Below are 17278 nucleotides of genomic sequence, written 5' to 3'. Positions count from 1 at the left end.
TGCTAATTTATTTGAAAACAAGGGCTGTAACGCTTTGAACTTCTATGTCAGCTCCATTCACTCAGGAATATCAAGGCTCTGCACAAGGCAATTAATGCGTTTGACAGTTCTGATTAGGAGTGCTACTAGGTTTCGACATCTATGCTTCGATTTTCTAGTAGGGTACCCAAAGCAGTTTACAATATCCTTTTCTTTTCCTCCATTTTATAACAATCTTGTAAAGTATATTAGGGTGAGGGAGAGTGACAGGCCTAATGTCTAGGGTTGCCAGCAACCTGGAGGAAACTGTCCTATTGCTGAGCAGACAGGTTAAAACGGATAAAAGGAAGTACTTTTTCACCCAAAGGGTGATTAACATGTGGAATTCACTGCCACAGGAGGTGGTGGCGTCCACAAGCATAGCCACCTTCAAGAAGGGGTTAGATAAAAATATGGAGCAGAGGTCCATCAGTGGCTATTAGCCACAGTGTGTGTGTGTGTGTGTGTGTGTGTGTGTGTGTATATATATATATATATATATATATATATATATATATATATATATATATATATTTATATATATATATTTATATATATATATATATTTGGCCGCTGTGTGACACAGAATGTTGGACTGGATGGGCCATTGGCCTGATCTAACATGGCTTCTCTTATGTTCTTATGTTCTTTAATAGAGGTTTAATTTCTAGAAATGGGTAATTTAAGCTTTTCATGGCACAAAGATAAATAACATTTCCAGGCAAATAACATCCCAATGAGCCTCAGTGCACCAGCAGTCCAGCCTACCACCAGTGCCTGGGAAAAAATGCTACCCCACCCACAGGAATCTTATAAAATGTTTCCTTGAATCCTGCATGATCAGCTGGTTGTGTTTCCAGGGGGTAGCCATGCTGTTTGCTGTCTGTCCACTTTCCTTCTTGACTTGTTGATTCCAGATCTGTTTAGCTTACCAGTTCAGCCTTAATGCAATGTGTGGCAATGGCTAGGCATATAGATATATCTGTAGTGAGGATACTAGCTGATGATATCCACAGGCATTAATGTCCCCCTATTGCAGTGTTGTTTCCCTAAGGGCCTCCTAGAACAGGATCCCAATCTTCTTGAACTTGTGGACATCTATGGAATTTTGAGACTGAGGAATGGATGCCATGGGGTGCTGGGGCCAGTCACACAATCTTGGGAGACTGCAATCCAAGCATCCTCCTATGATGGAGGCAGATGTTTCTAACTGGATCCTCCTCGTAGACACAAAAGTGATGCCTCTTGAGTTCTTCTGAAACACCAGTGAAGTAGAGGAAAAATAGGATTGGATATTTACTTTGGGGAAGAAGCTAAAGGGCACCAGGAAAGCTGCTGGCAGGCACCATGTTTGGGATCACTCTCTTTGTGGGAAGGGGCCTTTGTAGGATTGTCAGGTCCCTCCTAACAACTGCTGGGAGATGGGGGGGACTTACCAGGAGGAGAGAAGCCCAGGCTATGCCACTGGCAATGCAGCAACATCACTTCCAGAATGTACCAGAAATGACTTAATCATGCCGTGCCATCATGGTTTTTTTTTTTTTTTTTTTTTTTTTATATATGAATATATTTATTGTTTTAGTCATTTACATTGAGCTTATCCTTTTTCTCATACAGAGTATACATCTGAATCTCTATCTCCCTTTACAAGGTATTCTTGCTCGGTCCTTTTAATTTAAATGTTCTTATATCAGTCCATATTGAGGTCTTCTTGCTTCCAAGTAGTACCGTCGTTCTTTAGTCTTCTCCTTCTAAGCCTTATTAAGTCCATTTTCTCTTTCACCTTCATATTCTTGTCACTTCCGAGCTTTTCCTGCCCTGACGATAGGGATGAGAATGTTTTAGTACATAGGATTTGATTTCCTATCACATTCATCAATCTATTTTTCTTCCCTAATCCCTCCCTCCCTCCCTTGCGTGCTCAACTTTCTAGCCAGGGGCACAAATTAAGAAGCTTCCACCGAATGTCCCGCCGTTGACCTTCTAGTGACCACTTTAAATATGGATACCATTTCTCCTTTATCCTTTTTGTTTTTGACCCCCATTGTTCATCACGATTAAGCATGGCTATAATGTCCGACTGAACATATTCAAATAAATAATTATGCCAGTTTTGCTCCGTCCATTTGGTTTTATCCTTCCAGCCAAAGGCTATTACAGCCTTGCCAGCTAGCACCATTGCTTTGAATAGATCCAGCCCTTCTTTATTGATTCCGTATTTATTTAGTATGCTCCCGAACATTAAATCTAGATCTATCGTTGGTCTTATAGCAAAAAAATTATGGATATGCTCTATTACCTTTTCCCAAAAGGGTTTAACTTCTGAGCATTCCCACCACATGTGGGAATACCATCCTTTTTTCTTTCCACAGTGCCAACAGTTAGAATTCAAACCCTGGAACATATTGGCTAATGCTGCTGGTGTTCTGTACCATTTTGTGAGGAACTTTAGCTCCAGTTCTCTAAATTTATGCGTTTTGAGCTGATGTATACCTTTCTTGAGACTGTCAAATACATTATCTGCTAAGTTAGTTTCAGAGCTCCATTTTTTTTTAACTAAATTTTTTATCTCCTCCTTATCCGTCGTCATTTTCCTATATATCCTTCCTACTGTCCCTTTCTTTGTTTTTATCATCCCTTTTAACAACTCCTCCATTGGTTCTCCTTCAGTCACCAATCTGTCTTCTATTGTCTTCCTAATTCTGTTATATAATCCTGTTATTTTCAGCCAATATTTCCTACCTATTTCATCGTATAGCGTTTGCAATGGTTTGAGTGTCTGCCCAACTAACATATCTTGTAGCTTGTTATACCCTTTTTTACTGAGTAATCTCCACCATCCTTTATCGTCATTGTTTTCATCCAAGGCCTCTAATGGGGTTTGTTTAGATGTTCCCTTTAACCATTTTAATTGCCATTTTCTCCAAATCATTAGTGCTGTTTTCCTCGGTCCTGTTTCTAATATGTTAACTTTGATCTTGCGTCCAGTGAAAACCCCTAAATTCCCTATTCCATTATTTGCCTCATTCTCTACTCTTACCCACTTCCTCTCCCTTTCCTCTCCTATTTCCATTAATGCTTTTAATTGAAATGACTCATAATAACTCCTCAGATCTGGGGCCCCCCAACCCATGTTTGTATTATGCGCATATATGAAATGCCTTGAAACTCTACTTTTTTTGCTACCGAATATCCATTCTTTTATTTTTGCGTTCCAACTATCAAGTTTTTGTTTTTTAATTTCTAAAGGTATCGTTTGGAATAAGTACAGTAGTTTCGAAGTCCAAAACATTTTCGCTATATTAATCTTGGTTGTTATGTTTAACATCTTCTTGCCCCATCTCTTCATATCTTTTACTATCGTACTCCATATTCTGTTATAATTCTTTTCTACCAACTTTTTAACATTTTTGACTAAGTCTATTCCTAAATATCTGATTTTCTTGACCCCTAGTCCTATCCCCGTTCGTTCATGAATCTCTTTCCTTTCCTCTTTTTTTACATTAATGTACATTATTTCTGATTTTGCCATATTAATTTTTAGTCCTGAGTTTGATTCAAAGTCCTCTAATATAATCTGTATCTCCTTTACTGCTTCTTTTGGATTAACTATGACTATAATCAGATCGTCTGCAAACAAGTTCAACTTAATTTCTTCCTTGCCTAAATGACATCCTTCAATTCTCCCCGAATTTCTGAGACGTTGGGCTAACTGTTCCATTGCCATTATGAAGAAAAAGGGGGAGATCGGGCATCCCTGCCTAACTCCCCTCTGGATTGCGAATTGTGCCGTGTGTTCTCCATTAAGTCTAACTACAGCTGTACCTTCTCTATATATCTCCTTAAATACCCTTATTGTTGATTGACTTATCCCATATTTATCCATAACTGTCCACAAAAAATTATGTGACAATGTATCAAAGGCTTTATAGACATCTAACTTCAATAACGCCAATTTCCCGGACTTGTTATGGCTCAAAACATTTATTATGTTTCGGATTGGATGTGCAATGTTCCTACCTTCTACAAAACCATATTGATCTTCTTTTATAACTTTTTGTATAATATTTTTAAGCCTATTGGCCATTACTTTGGCAAAAATTTTATAATCCTGATTCAATAGGCTAATTGGTCTGTATGATCCTACTTCTTGAGGATCCTTTTGGGGTTTTAAAATCACTGTGATTTCTGCCTTTCTCCATGTGTCTGGAGCTATGCCCCCTTTAAGTATATTATTAAATACTTCTTGCAATTCTGGTACTAATATTTCTCTCATTTCCTTATAAAATTCTGCTGAAAATCCATCCAGTCCAGGAGATTTTCCTACCTTTAAACTATCTATCACTCTTTCAATCTCTTGTCTTGTTATATTGTCCTCTAATCCTCTCTGCTCTGTATCTGTCAACCTTACTCCTATCTCTTCTTCAAAATCTTTCACTCCTTTTTCTCCATATAAATCTTTATAAAAAGTCTCAAATGCTGCTTTTATTTCCTCTGAATTCTGTGTTAGCTTTTTATCCACTCTGATACTTGTCACACTTTGCCTTTGTTTCTTATTTTTTAGAAAATTTGCTAGTCTCTTAGCTGAGTTAAGAGTATTTCTCTGGTATTCATTTTTTACCATGACCTGTTTCCTCCATAATGCCATAGAGTCTAGATCATCTAGTTTTTTCTGTAAATCCCTAATTAACTTGTGTCTAATGGGGCAAAACTTCTGAGCTTGGTCTTTTTGCAGTTTACCTAATTCTTGAAGCCTGCCTTCTCTGTCTGCATACCATTTTTTCTTTATCTCCTTTTCTTTCATAATACATTGTCCTCTGATCACCGCCTTAGCTGCATCCCATAAGATATTTGTTCCCACTGTACCTCTATTCTCTTGAAAGAATAGCTTCGTTTGTTCCATAAAATGTTTTTTATCCTTATCCTTAACCATAACCATATTATTGTATCTCCATATTCTTTTGGTTTGCTTATGTGTTGTTTTAAATTCTACACTTATCGGGGCATGATCCGATATCCATATTGGGTGGGTAATAACTTTTTTAATTTCCCAATTGCATGTTCTATTAATTAATACATAATCTAAACATGAAGTCGTTTTATATCTCCCTGAGAAGTATGTGGGTTCAGGTACCAATTTAAGAGCTTTATATACTTCAATAAAGTTCCATTGTCTCCAATTTATTATTTTATCCTTATTAACATCCTTATTAAAGTCCCCCGCTAATATCACCTCCCCTTCAATAAATTTACTAGCTTTTTTTAGAACTTTTAATAAAAAGGTTTTCTGTCCTGTATTTGGAGCATATATATTTATCAATGATGTTAACCTATTTTCAATCAAACACTTAACCATGACAAATCTCCCTTCAGCATCTCTTATCACCTCTATTGTTTTTATATCATACCTTTTATGGGTTAGGATTGCTACCCCCCTTGCTTTATTTGATCCCCGTGCCTCTGCCAAAATTTCCCAATTTGGGTCACTAATCAAGGGTCTTTTATCTCTTTTAGATTTATGAGTTTCCTGGAGCCAAACTATGTCTATATTTTGTTGTTTAAGGAATCTAGAGAGCTTGTATCTCTTTAAGTCTGATCCCAAGCCATTGACATTCAGTGTCAGCATCCTTAATGTTTTATCCATATTTAGATCGAAAACTACCATTCTTTTGTACCCCTGGCTGAATACCTAGTTTACTTTTGTACCCCTTCCCATTCCCAAATACCTCTTCCCTCCCCTTCCCCATCTCTCCCCCCCCTTTGTGTAGAGCCATAGACTGAGGATGATCACTCATCCCTTCTCTACACCTTGAGCAAGCGCACTCCCCCCCCTCCCGGGTTATGTTACTACTTATTTAACCATTTTGTTTTTATTTGGATACTTCCCTTAATATGTCTCAGTCTCGAGACAGTCTTATCCTTTTCTCCGATCGAGTGGATGCTCCTTCTTCTGGGTCCTGCTCCTGTGACTGGGGTTGGTGAGGTTCCTCCATAGGCATTGGTTCACTGCTCCTCTCATCTGCTCCCAATGTCTTTAATAGCTCCCGTGCCTCTTCAGGGTGCCGTGCACAAAGTCTTCTTCCCTCCTGGTAGATAACTAAAGACGCTGGATATGCCCAGCTAAATTTAATGCCGCTTTGATTAAGTTTCTGTGCATAGGGTTTCATTTGAGACCTTTGGTGTAATGTTTCTTTACAAAAGTCTTCTTTCACATAAACTTTTCTGCCTTTAAAAGTTAAGTCTTTAGCTTTTTTAAGTGTTTTGAGGACTCTTTGCTGCAGTTTCTCTCTTGCTAGTTTCATTATAACTGGGCGGGGCGCCCCGCCCTGCCTTCTTGTTTGAAGTCTGTGAGCACGTTCTACTTCTTCTAGTTGTATCTCCATGCCCTGGTCTAATAACAAATCCACCAGTGTTTGCTCTAAATCGCAAGACTTAACTTCTTCTGAAATGCCAAAGAAGATAACATTCTTCCTCCTGCTTCGGTCTGAAAGTTCTGTGGATTGTTTTTTCAAAAGGTCAATTTCCCCTTTATTTTGCAGTGAAAGAGCCTTTGCTTCTGTCGCAACGCCAGCGACTGCCTTAAGTTCTGTGCCTAAGCTCTGCATCTGTGTTGTTAAGTCAGCCAACGTTGCATGTACTTTAGCTTGAGATTCAAGCATTAAAGTCTGGAACTGTGCTAATTGCTCTGAGAGGCTTTTCACAGTGACCGCCATGTTATCTCAGCTTCCTCAACCTCCCCTCCTTTTCTTTGATATTATTGCTTATTTAAGCTTGCTTATCTTTAAGCCACTTATCTTTTCACTCTGCTCCTCCGTATGTTAGACGTCTCGCAGCCAGTTTCGATGACTCCCGCTTTTAATTACGTTGTTTTACAGCTTGTATCTTTGTTTTCTTAGGGAGAGTGGGGACGAGGCGTCCGAGTCTTAGCGCGTGCGCATTGCTCTCCCCCGTGCCATCATGGTGACCCTCTGATGTTTAGGCAGCACTCTATGGTAGGGCTGCCAATTCAAGAAATATCTGGGGACTTCGGGGGTGGAGCCAGGAGACTTTGGGGTGGAGCCAGGAGACATTGGGGCGGAGCCAGAAGCAAGGGTGTGACAAGCATAATTGAACTCCAAGGGAGTTCTGGCCATCACATTTAAAGGGACAGCACACCTTTTTAAATGCCTTCCTTCCATAGGAAATAATGAAGGATAGGGGCACCTTCTTTTTGGGGCTCATAGAATTGGACCCTCTGGTCCAATCATTTTCAAACTTGAGGGGTATTTTGAGGAGAGGCACTAGATGCTATACTGAAAATTTGGTGCCTCTACCTCAAAAAACAGCCCTCCCCAAGCCCCCCGATACCTCCAGATCAATTTCCCATTATACCCTATGAGAATCGATCTCCACATAGGGAATAATGAAGTGCCCAGCAGACATTTCCTTCCCTCTCCCCCACCCCCCACCCCCGGTTTCTGGTGATTCTGAAGAGAGAGATTGGCATCTCTGCTCACGAGTTGCTGCCAACTTCTTCAAAGGAATACAGACACACCATCCCAAGAGGAAGCCTTTCCAATCGGAGAATGAAGCCTCCGGAGGTGGAAAGTCACATGGTGGCTTTGGGGGTGGGGCTTCCCCCCACCGGCCAGCTGACTTGTGGCGGGAAGGAGCCTGGGAAAGCGGAAGAACCCCCGCTAGGACCTGGGGATTGGCAAGCCTACTCTATGGCAAAAATGGTTTCTACCATAGTGTTTTTGCCCAAATACAAGAGGGCCATCATGACATCACTGACATGATGACATCTGGTACATGTTGAAAGTGATGTTGCCACATCACTGGTGACATAGCCTGGGCCTCCTCCTGCCCGTGGTAAATCCCTCCACTAGTCACCTGATCAGCTGGGTGGGGCAGGGCCTGGCAACAGGGACAGGAAACCTTAAGCCTTCAAAATACCTGCTTTCTATGTGAAAGCATACAAGACCAGCACAAAAACAGTTTATCAGCTTCCCATCCCTCTCAGATTTCAAATACTACCTCTCTTGCTCTGACCAGCAAAACACCTCTGGAAGAGAAGATGGACAGACAAACAGACTCAAAGATGTGGATTCTTATTTTGGAAGATGCCAAGAATCTATGGGCTGAGGTAAAAGAAAATCTGTTCTGACAGCTGCTGTTAAAGCCTGCATGAGTAGAATACAGTGAAATCCCACACAAATATAGTTATGTAGACTGGAATGGCACATAGGAAGGAATAGCCCATATATAATTAGCATAGCATTTATTAGACAAATGATTACATCTTTGTCATTTCGAGAGTGATAAAGCAGCTGTAATTGTACAGAGTATTTTAAGATATAACTATTAAATGCTGATATGCATCTAGCCTGGTTATTGCGCAATTATTATATGCAGAGTGTATGCTCTACTGGGAATTTCTCGTACAAACATCTTATCAAAATGTATGGTGGGCCTCAGAAAATAGTTGCCAGTGGATAATAAGTGCATCAGGATGTTCATATTGGATATCACTCTCATAGTGGGAAGGGGCCCTCAAAGTAGCTGCTTCCCATGTGAAAGGATAAAAACCCACCAATAGGCTCATATTGGTGAGCAACCCAGAGTATATTTCACCATCTTCATGAGGCAAGAATGACTCCACTTTTTTGTCACATTCAGAGTATCTAAAGACATTAATATCTTCAGAACATTGAGGTTAAACTGTTAGTAAATAGTACCTGTCTCCCTTTCTGAAAGGAAAAGAGGCAAGATATTCCTACTTGCCCCAGAATAATCTTTCTTTTGTTGACTCTTCTGCTTTTTCTCTTTAGTAAAGACAAGCATCAGAGTTACTCAAGAGCAAGCACAGTCAGCTATGCAAATTGATATGAGACAAAAATCAACTGTGCCAAAAAGAACAAAAACTAAGTCTTAGGAAATTTACAAATTTATCAAAAGTACTCAATACATGCAATAAAAATCATTACAAAGGAAATCCCATACAGTCCACAAAAATCCATCCTGATATGTCGACGCCTGAAGAAATTCGCAACTCCTAATAGGTCAAAAAACCTTCCTTACATCACACAAGGAGTCCAACCAACATCAGCTTCTAAGGTAAAAATCACCTCACGTGATCGCTAGCTTGAACCACGTTTCACTATAGATAGCTTTTTCGAAAGCCGAATGATAAACCTTCACGTATGATTCTATCACACTCTTATCAACACCCATTCTTAAAGATGGCTTTAAGAAGTTAAGAAGCTGACGTCATTGGTTGGACTTTTTGTGTGTTGTAAGGAAGGAGGTTTTTTGACCCATTGGGAGTTGCGAATTTCTTCAGGAGTCAACATATCAGTATGGAGTTTTGTGGACTGTATGGGATTTCCTTTGTAATGATTTTTATTGCATGTATTGAGTACTTTTGATAAATTTGTAAATTTCCTAAGACTTGTTTTTGGTTCTTTTTGGCACAGTTGATTTTAGTCTCATTCTCTAACTGTGCAGCCACTGCTGGACTTGATGCAAATTGATAGGCTGGCCAAGTATATTCCAGTTCTCTGATTAGATCCAAGAAGTGATTCCCAAATTAAAAACCCTGAAACTGAGTGCTAATAACTACCTTGTGCAAAGTCTACCTGCTGTTCAAAACAGCGTATACAAACAAATCTCTAAGAGGATGCTTGCTCCCTCATACCCCATCATAATAATTCAAGTCAGCTCAATTAAGCTCATATCATCTACAGACCCAGATGGTACATTGAGCCCCAAGGCCCACATCACTTCATTGCTGTGGGAGTCACTACAGCTCTAGGTTGGTAACTACCTGCAGAAAAAATATCCTGTGCCTTTAACAGAGGTTGTGTGGAAAGGCGTAGCTGAAGCTTTTCATGGCATGCAGGTAAATAACATGACCTGGCAAACAATCACCCCACTATATCTACATCTCAAATAAGCCCCAACTTTCTAGAAACTGGTTTTGGGAGCAGTTGCAGCATGGGTGATATCCAGAAAGACACCCCTGTACTGATTCCCAAGCCATGCACCCCTGGAATGTGATATTGCAATGTAACCCTAGAACATTAACATGACACAGCAATGCCCATTTGAATTGGAATGGTCTTTCTTGCACAGAAAGGCTGGAATGATGCCAAGTCTGATTCACAGGCTAGACAGACATTGTGACCAATGCTGAAAGCTTAAAAAGCATCAATTTTTCTGCTCCTGGAAATGAAGAATTCCAGGCCCAGAGAGGGACATATGGTGGACAGAGCTGTAAAAGTTCATTCACTTCTTTTGGCAACCTTTTAAGTCCTGTTATCAAAACATAAAGAAATAAGGGTTACCAGGAACCCTGCAACACAAATAAATGGCTTGTATATATATGTTCTGTTATTCTTCAGGGCAAGACAGCAGAAACACAAAGGCTAAAGGTTAAGTGGTCATCTTGTTGTGAATGTGTGGTTTACCTGCAAACTGGTCTCATATTTTCTGCCAGGGAACAAAGTTTCTATTTTTCTTTAATTACTGCTAAGGCTATCAAAGTCAACCAATCTCCTGAACACTTGATGGATGCCTATCCATGTTTGACGCTAAGGAAGAAATCTATCACTTTTGGGGAGCTTCAAAGTTTGGAAAAACAGGACCATAAAAGTAATTTGGCCAATGTAATTAAAATTCCTCCATTGGGGTATGGATCTATGACACAATGATCTCTGATTGGATATTCCACATATGACACTCTGATTTTCCATTGGTGTGACATTCTGCTTCCTCATTGGGTAACTGAATCACTTGATGTGACGTAATTTACCCTAGAAAACAGGCAATCCCACCTGTCAAGATTAGAGTTGGAAAGAAAAGGGAATTCCTCCATCCTCTCCTCCCTCCATTCTTTCCTATCCTCACCCCCCTTCATCTCAAGAGAAATCTCCCTCCAGAGGCCTTGCATTTCCTCTGACTGAGACTACCCTGCAAGATCTAGGTATTGTATAACCTCCCCCCCCTCATCCATACTTATTCAGCTAACCACTGTATTACTCTTGTATGCTTGAAATTGTTTGATTGGGATGTAACTATTTGAAAGCCTGTACCTATAATAAAATCCATTATTAACCAAAAGATTTTCAGTGGTCTATCTCCGTAAACATAGACAGAGATCCCTGCTCACCTCACCTCTCGTAGACTCACCATTTTGAGCTAAGAAATATTAATATTCCCCAATAAAAAGTTAGTTGAGGTGTAACATGGGCTCCTTCAATGCTGTCCTGAACTTCTTGTGTTATCAAGCAACATGGAAAGGCATTTCAGGCACTGTTACCATGCCTAAAATGGTGACTAAAATGGTGTAACTCCTTTGCCCAGGATATTCAACACTCTGGGAGGCTGAGCACTGTAAAATATTTTTTTTAATTAAAAATAGATTTTAAACAAACTAGCAGAGACCATCAAACTTGGTCAAGTGCCATGAAGGTCATGGAAAGAAAACACTTTATGACAAGTCTAGGTTTCTGCATACTTCAAAGGCTTTCTAGGAATCTAGAAAATTAAATACCAATGGCAGCAATTAAACCTAGAGAGTTCACTTTTTAATGTAAAATGATGATGATGTATATTTAAAAGTGTCATTACATAAATTAAGACTTTTAAATTTGGACTTCCGGGTTTTGGCATCTCGAGCTCGGTGGGGTGCATGGAGCTCGCTCTCTGCGATCCCCTGAACTAGGCAGTGGGGGGGGGGGTGCCACAGCTGCGGTATCTCGAGGAAGATCCTGGAGGGGTCTTCCGACAGCAAGAGGCTCTACAGGAGCCAGGGAAACGGCGGCGGTTGTCCATGTTTCTCTTGTCTGCTCCAATGCCCCGCCATCGTGGTCGCCATGATGGCAGTAAGAGATGAATGCCCAACTGCTTTTCTTCCTTAACAAGCTTCTACTATATCATATTTCTACCTTAATCACTGAAAAGATATCATGTGAGTAAGTTTTTCTTTTTACTACTACCAATTAATGGATCTTCTGTCCTAACACCAATTCGGACTGTTCAAAAAAAGGGAAAGAGGAGGATATCCTTCCCTCTTTTCCCCCAAGGAAGGCTTAAAAAAGACAAAGAACAAACTTAAGAACTTCTTATAACTTAAATTGGACTGAACATGGACATTTGAATGGATTTGGCTTACAAGTAACCAAGCTATAATGAGAGCATTATTTTATTTAATACGGTCTGAACAAAAATATGCTATATTTTAAAAGAGAAATGCTTTTGATATCTGATTGTAATTGAAATAATTATAATTATAACCGAATTGTAAGAGGAAAGCTCATGGCTGGAGGAGATTGAGAAGATAGACTATCTGGGACTTTGAGTTGGTTTTTTAACTTTGATCAACAGACTGAGTTACATTGCGGAGAAAATGGCAATTCTACCTGAAGCGATTTATAAAAAAGATATTATAAAAGATATTGCCATATCTTTCTTAAAGCAGGAAATCGGTCTGCTAGCAGAGTTAATACAGGACAAGATGGAAATCTTTATTTTAAAACACAGCGAAACTGAAAATCTACATGAGCGGAATGATGAAGGGATCCCAGTGATGTCTATGGAGCTGAGAGAGGCGGAGAGAGATATGGTGGGAAAGGAGTCGAAAGAAATCAAAATGGAGACAATGGAGACATTGGGCACAGTTACAAAAAGGAGGCGGAAATCAAGTTTGATTAAAATTTGTGCAGGAGGAAATAACGGTGTGGAGATACCATTGCGTTTAATAAAATGGATATATATGCTAAAGGGAGAAAAGGCTGACTACTTCAAGAAGATCAAGTCTTGGAAAACTTTTAAAAAGAAGGGATTATAAACTGTTGCTCTTTCTTGTAAATGGTTAACATGGAATTAATAAAAGGAAACTGGCAAGTGGCCTTGAAACAGACCGGAAATGACAAGTATGATTTTTAGAGACGTATGATTTTGAAATGGCCAATGAAATTTTTAGAATCTGAATGCTTTTTTCCTATTTGTTATTTTTACTTATATGTTCCATATTTTTAAAATTAGTTAATTTAACAGAGAGTGGGTTATAGAGATATATGATTTTTCCATGGGAAAGATAAATGTGAGAGAAAGGAAGCCTTTTTTTATTTAGGGATTTTGTTTGGGTTTTTTTACAAACTTAGATGGAGCAAGTTAATAGAGAGAGGGTTATAGAGATTGTATGACTTTTTACTTGGGTAAAAATAATAAGCATGGGAAATTAGATTGTCACTGGTTATTAAATTAGAGCGTGTGTGTGTGTGTGTTTTTAAGGGTAATGTGAGTCTTCCAAAAGTTTTAGTTGGGGTCAATTTATGACAAGATAGCCAACACAGTTGGTTGTCTTGGTTGTCTATACAATAAGGGGAGGGATGGTGGCTCAGTGGTAGAGCATCTGCTTGGGAAGCAGAAGGTCCCAGGTTCAATCCCTGGCATCTCCAAAAAAGGGTCCAGGCAAATAGGTGTGAAAAACCTCAGCTTGAGATCCTGGAGAGCCGCTGCCAGTCTGAGAAGACAATACTGACTTTGATGGACCAAGGGTCTGATTCAGTATAAGGCAGCTTCATATGTTCATATGTTCACAGGTATTTAAAAAATTTAAAGATCTGCTCTTGGTCATTTTTTGCATTGTTCTTTTTTTCTAGCAATAGATTCTGTTGATATTGAAACAGATAAAGTAATATCTGTTAGGTTTTATTCTGGTCTCTTCCTATTTTTATTTTAACTTTTTTCTCTGTTGGCAATAATTAAGGTACTGTTAAGGATAAAGAGATTATATTCATCTTTCTCCTTATGATTATTGTTAATATGGTTAAAGTTAGTATTTATCCCTAATATGGTTAAAATAAGCTGCTGGGTTCTATTTTGTGATTGGTTTCTTTGCTGTTCTTGTTTGTGGACATTAAAGATGAATAGTATAGATTTACATTATAAATAATAGTAAAATATATATATATAATAACGTAATAAGACTGTAGAATGTAATGGCTGGATTGGGTTAAAACCTAAGACTTGCAGGTAGAAAGATTTTAAAATTAGGTTTGGAGGGTAGAAATGTAACAGCTTTATCTACTGCTTCTCTTTTTTTTTTCCCTTGTATTGTTTCCCCCCCAACTCCCTTTTTTGCTTCTGTATCCCTGCACCATTCCTTCCCCTTTATACTGAAACTTAATAAAAAATTTAAAACAAACACTTTTAAATTTAACTTTCATAGCTAGAGTCTGTTTTTCAGTTTATCATTTTTAAAAAGTATTAAAAGGTATGCAGATTACATTTGTAATAACCATAATAATAGAAAAGAAAGAACAGGAGATGTACCATGACCCATAAATACATGTCTCTGGGAGAAGGTTACTATCATGCCAGTTGACACTAGCCCTTGGAGCAGTGCCTAGAAGACTCAAGAAACTCCTTGACATTATGGGCATTGAGCAAACAACACCAGCTCCTCTCCAGATGACAGTGTTGCTTGGAACAGCAAGAATCCTGTGAAGATGCATATGCAGTTCCCAGGAACTTGGCTAGATAGTTTTAAAAGACGGGAAGGAAACCCAAGGAAACCCTTGTGGGCTAAGCACACTCATTTCCTTTAGAACAGAGGGATCAGCTGGGAGCACACATGAATACAAAAAGCTGCCTTATATTGGTCTTTCAAGGTTACCATTATCTAGTCTGATTGGCAGAAGCTCTCCAGGGTCTCAGGGGGAAGTATTTTACATCATGTACTATGTGATGCTTTTAGCTGGAGATGCTGTGGATTGAACCTGGAACCTTTTGCAGAAAAAGCAGATGTTCTACCAGATGTTCCCTACCTTATTGTCACTTAAAGCTGAAAAAAGAGGAGGGGCTTTCCCATCATCTGTTCCTCCACCTTATCATTTACCCTCCCTACCACCACCCTGCAATTCTTTATGTATGCTGTCCAGCTTATTAGAACCTTTTGCTGAAGTTGAGAAAATGAGACTCTGAGCACTGTTTGAATGGGAAATGTCTATAAGGCATTCCAGGCTCTTAGGAGAAACAGCAAGGCATACAGAAATGTACTCCTGATCGATGAGATTCTTTGTGACCTGGTATATCTCTTCACAGTAACAGGCTGTAAACTACTCTGAGCTTCTTGGAATAACAGTGGAATAATAAACATCCTTGCATCTATACCTTGAGTGTTTCTCCCCTTTGCATGTAAATGTTAACCAGCAGATGGAAGCACTGTGTTGTGAAATAAACAGAAAGTCCAAAAACGTTTGTTCTACCAAAGCCACTGCAGGAAACATTTAGTGTTCCATGCCTCAGTGAGAATAAATGTGAGGAATTATTCATTTGTGTATATATTGATGGTGTAAGAAAACTTGAGGCTTATAGAACTATAGAAGATGGGGGACAGAAGTGGGCAAAGGTAGAAGATAATCTCAAAATGCAGAAACCTAGCCCTCCTCTTTCAGACCCTCTCTGTTTTCTAAGCTATTGGTCAAAATGGTTAATGTGTTTAGGATTGTGGCTCCCCCCTATTTGAAAATGGAGCTAGCATTGTAGGCCTACTACAAAGGGGCTTCCTAGGCCATAGGTGGCTTGGTTACTGTTGCCATTGCCAACTCTGGTTTAGGAAATTTCTGAAGATTTGAGAGTGATGCTTAGGGACGGAGGAGATTAGGAAAGGGAGAAAGCTCAGCAGGATGTAATGTTACTCTAGGACTCCGTTTCTCCTATTCTATCCTCCGAACTTGTCACTTCCTCCAGGGAAAACCCTAATCTGGAGTTCAGATAATTCCAGAACTCCAGGCCCCACCTTGCAGTTGGTAATTCTATAAAATGGCCCAGAGTTTTTCGCTTTTCATCAGAGTGCTCAGTTATAAAACTTTCAGGAGATAAAATGATATATGGTGTTTGAGGAGTAGATCAGTGGCATGGCATTGTATGCCAATGGTTCTGGCTTCAGTCTTTGGTTCTACAGTCTGTTTTTTCCTGGGAGACTTTAGCAGGCAAAAGGCCTCACTGTAAACTGTTTTGTTGCTAAGGGCTAAAGAGTGAAATGGCATTTGCAAAAATTATAATAGACTGAATTACCAACCAAATCTGCTACCACTCCCTCTGGAAAATTTGCAGAGAGTGGGATTTTTTCCAACTCTGGACAGGAAGCCCACTTTGGAAGCATGCAAAGCGGCACGTTGGCATGCAAAGTCTTAAGTCAAATTGCCAATACTTACTTTGCTTAATAGCCAGCCCAACTCTGTCTCCCCACCCCACCTCCTCAATCCTGGAAAGCAGAAACCAGTTAGGATTGTGATGCTGGGTTAGATGAACCACTGATCTAGTTCACTAAAATTTATTTTAGCTATTTATCAGATGATTAATTATACCGCCCCCACAGTGTCCAAGGCAGCTCACAAAATAATCAGTACAAAAATAAATCAATAAGCATTTTAAAACTGCAACCACAAATAAGTCTCCAGAACCTCCATCTATCTCTTAACAAAAGGTTGTCCTAAAAAGAATGGCTTTACAGGCCAGAAAGATAACTTGATCTATATTGGGAGGTCATTTAATCAGGTTGGAATCACAACAGGTAACATTCTGAAGTGAGCAAATGGCATTCTAATTTCCCAAGTCAGGTAGTTGGGGGAGCACAGTACAACAAGGAAGTGCTGGTTTGAAAAGTGTAATTGCCATGTGGGTCTACTCATGGTGTGGTTTCCAATCTCGAGGTGGGGCCTGGGGTTCTTTCAGAATTACTAATGATCTCTAGACAATAAAAATCCATTCTTCTGGAGGAAATGGCAGCTTTAGAGGGTGGAGTGTACATCATCACATCCCCTGAGATCCCTCTCCTAAGGACTTTTTTGGTAGAAAAAACCCAGCAGGAACTCATTTGCATATTAGTTCACACCCCTAATGTTGCCATTGTTTCACACAGGGTTTTTTGTAGACAAAGCCCAGCAGGAACTCATTTGCATATTAGGCTACACCTCCTGGCACCGAGCCAGCTGGAACTGCATTCCTGTGCTTTCTAGCTCAAAAAAAAAAAGCCCTGGTTCTCCTTCCCATGCTCCTCCCTCTCCAAATTTCCAGGAATTTCCCAAGCCATAGCTTGGAGAAACAAACTCTAAACTATAAGATGGTCCCTATTGCTAGAAGGCAAAACTTGTCCTCCATAACAGAGAAATGGTTGCATATTTCCTAGTCCGATATCAACAGAAATAAACATGTCTTTTATAGGTAAACAACTCTAATTGCTCACCTAACTATTGCATTAGCAAATCAT

The sequence above is a fragment of the Heteronotia binoei genome, chromosome 13 (assembly GCF_032191835.1).
Source record: "Heteronotia binoei isolate CCM8104 ecotype False Entrance Well chromosome 13, APGP_CSIRO_Hbin_v1, whole genome shotgun sequence".
NCBI classification, from domain to species: domain Eukaryota; kingdom Metazoa; phylum Chordata; class Lepidosauria; order Squamata; family Gekkonidae; genus Heteronotia; species Heteronotia binoei.
The sequence above is the reverse complement of the archived record's forward strand: the minus strand, read 5'-3'. Positions refer to the sequence as shown.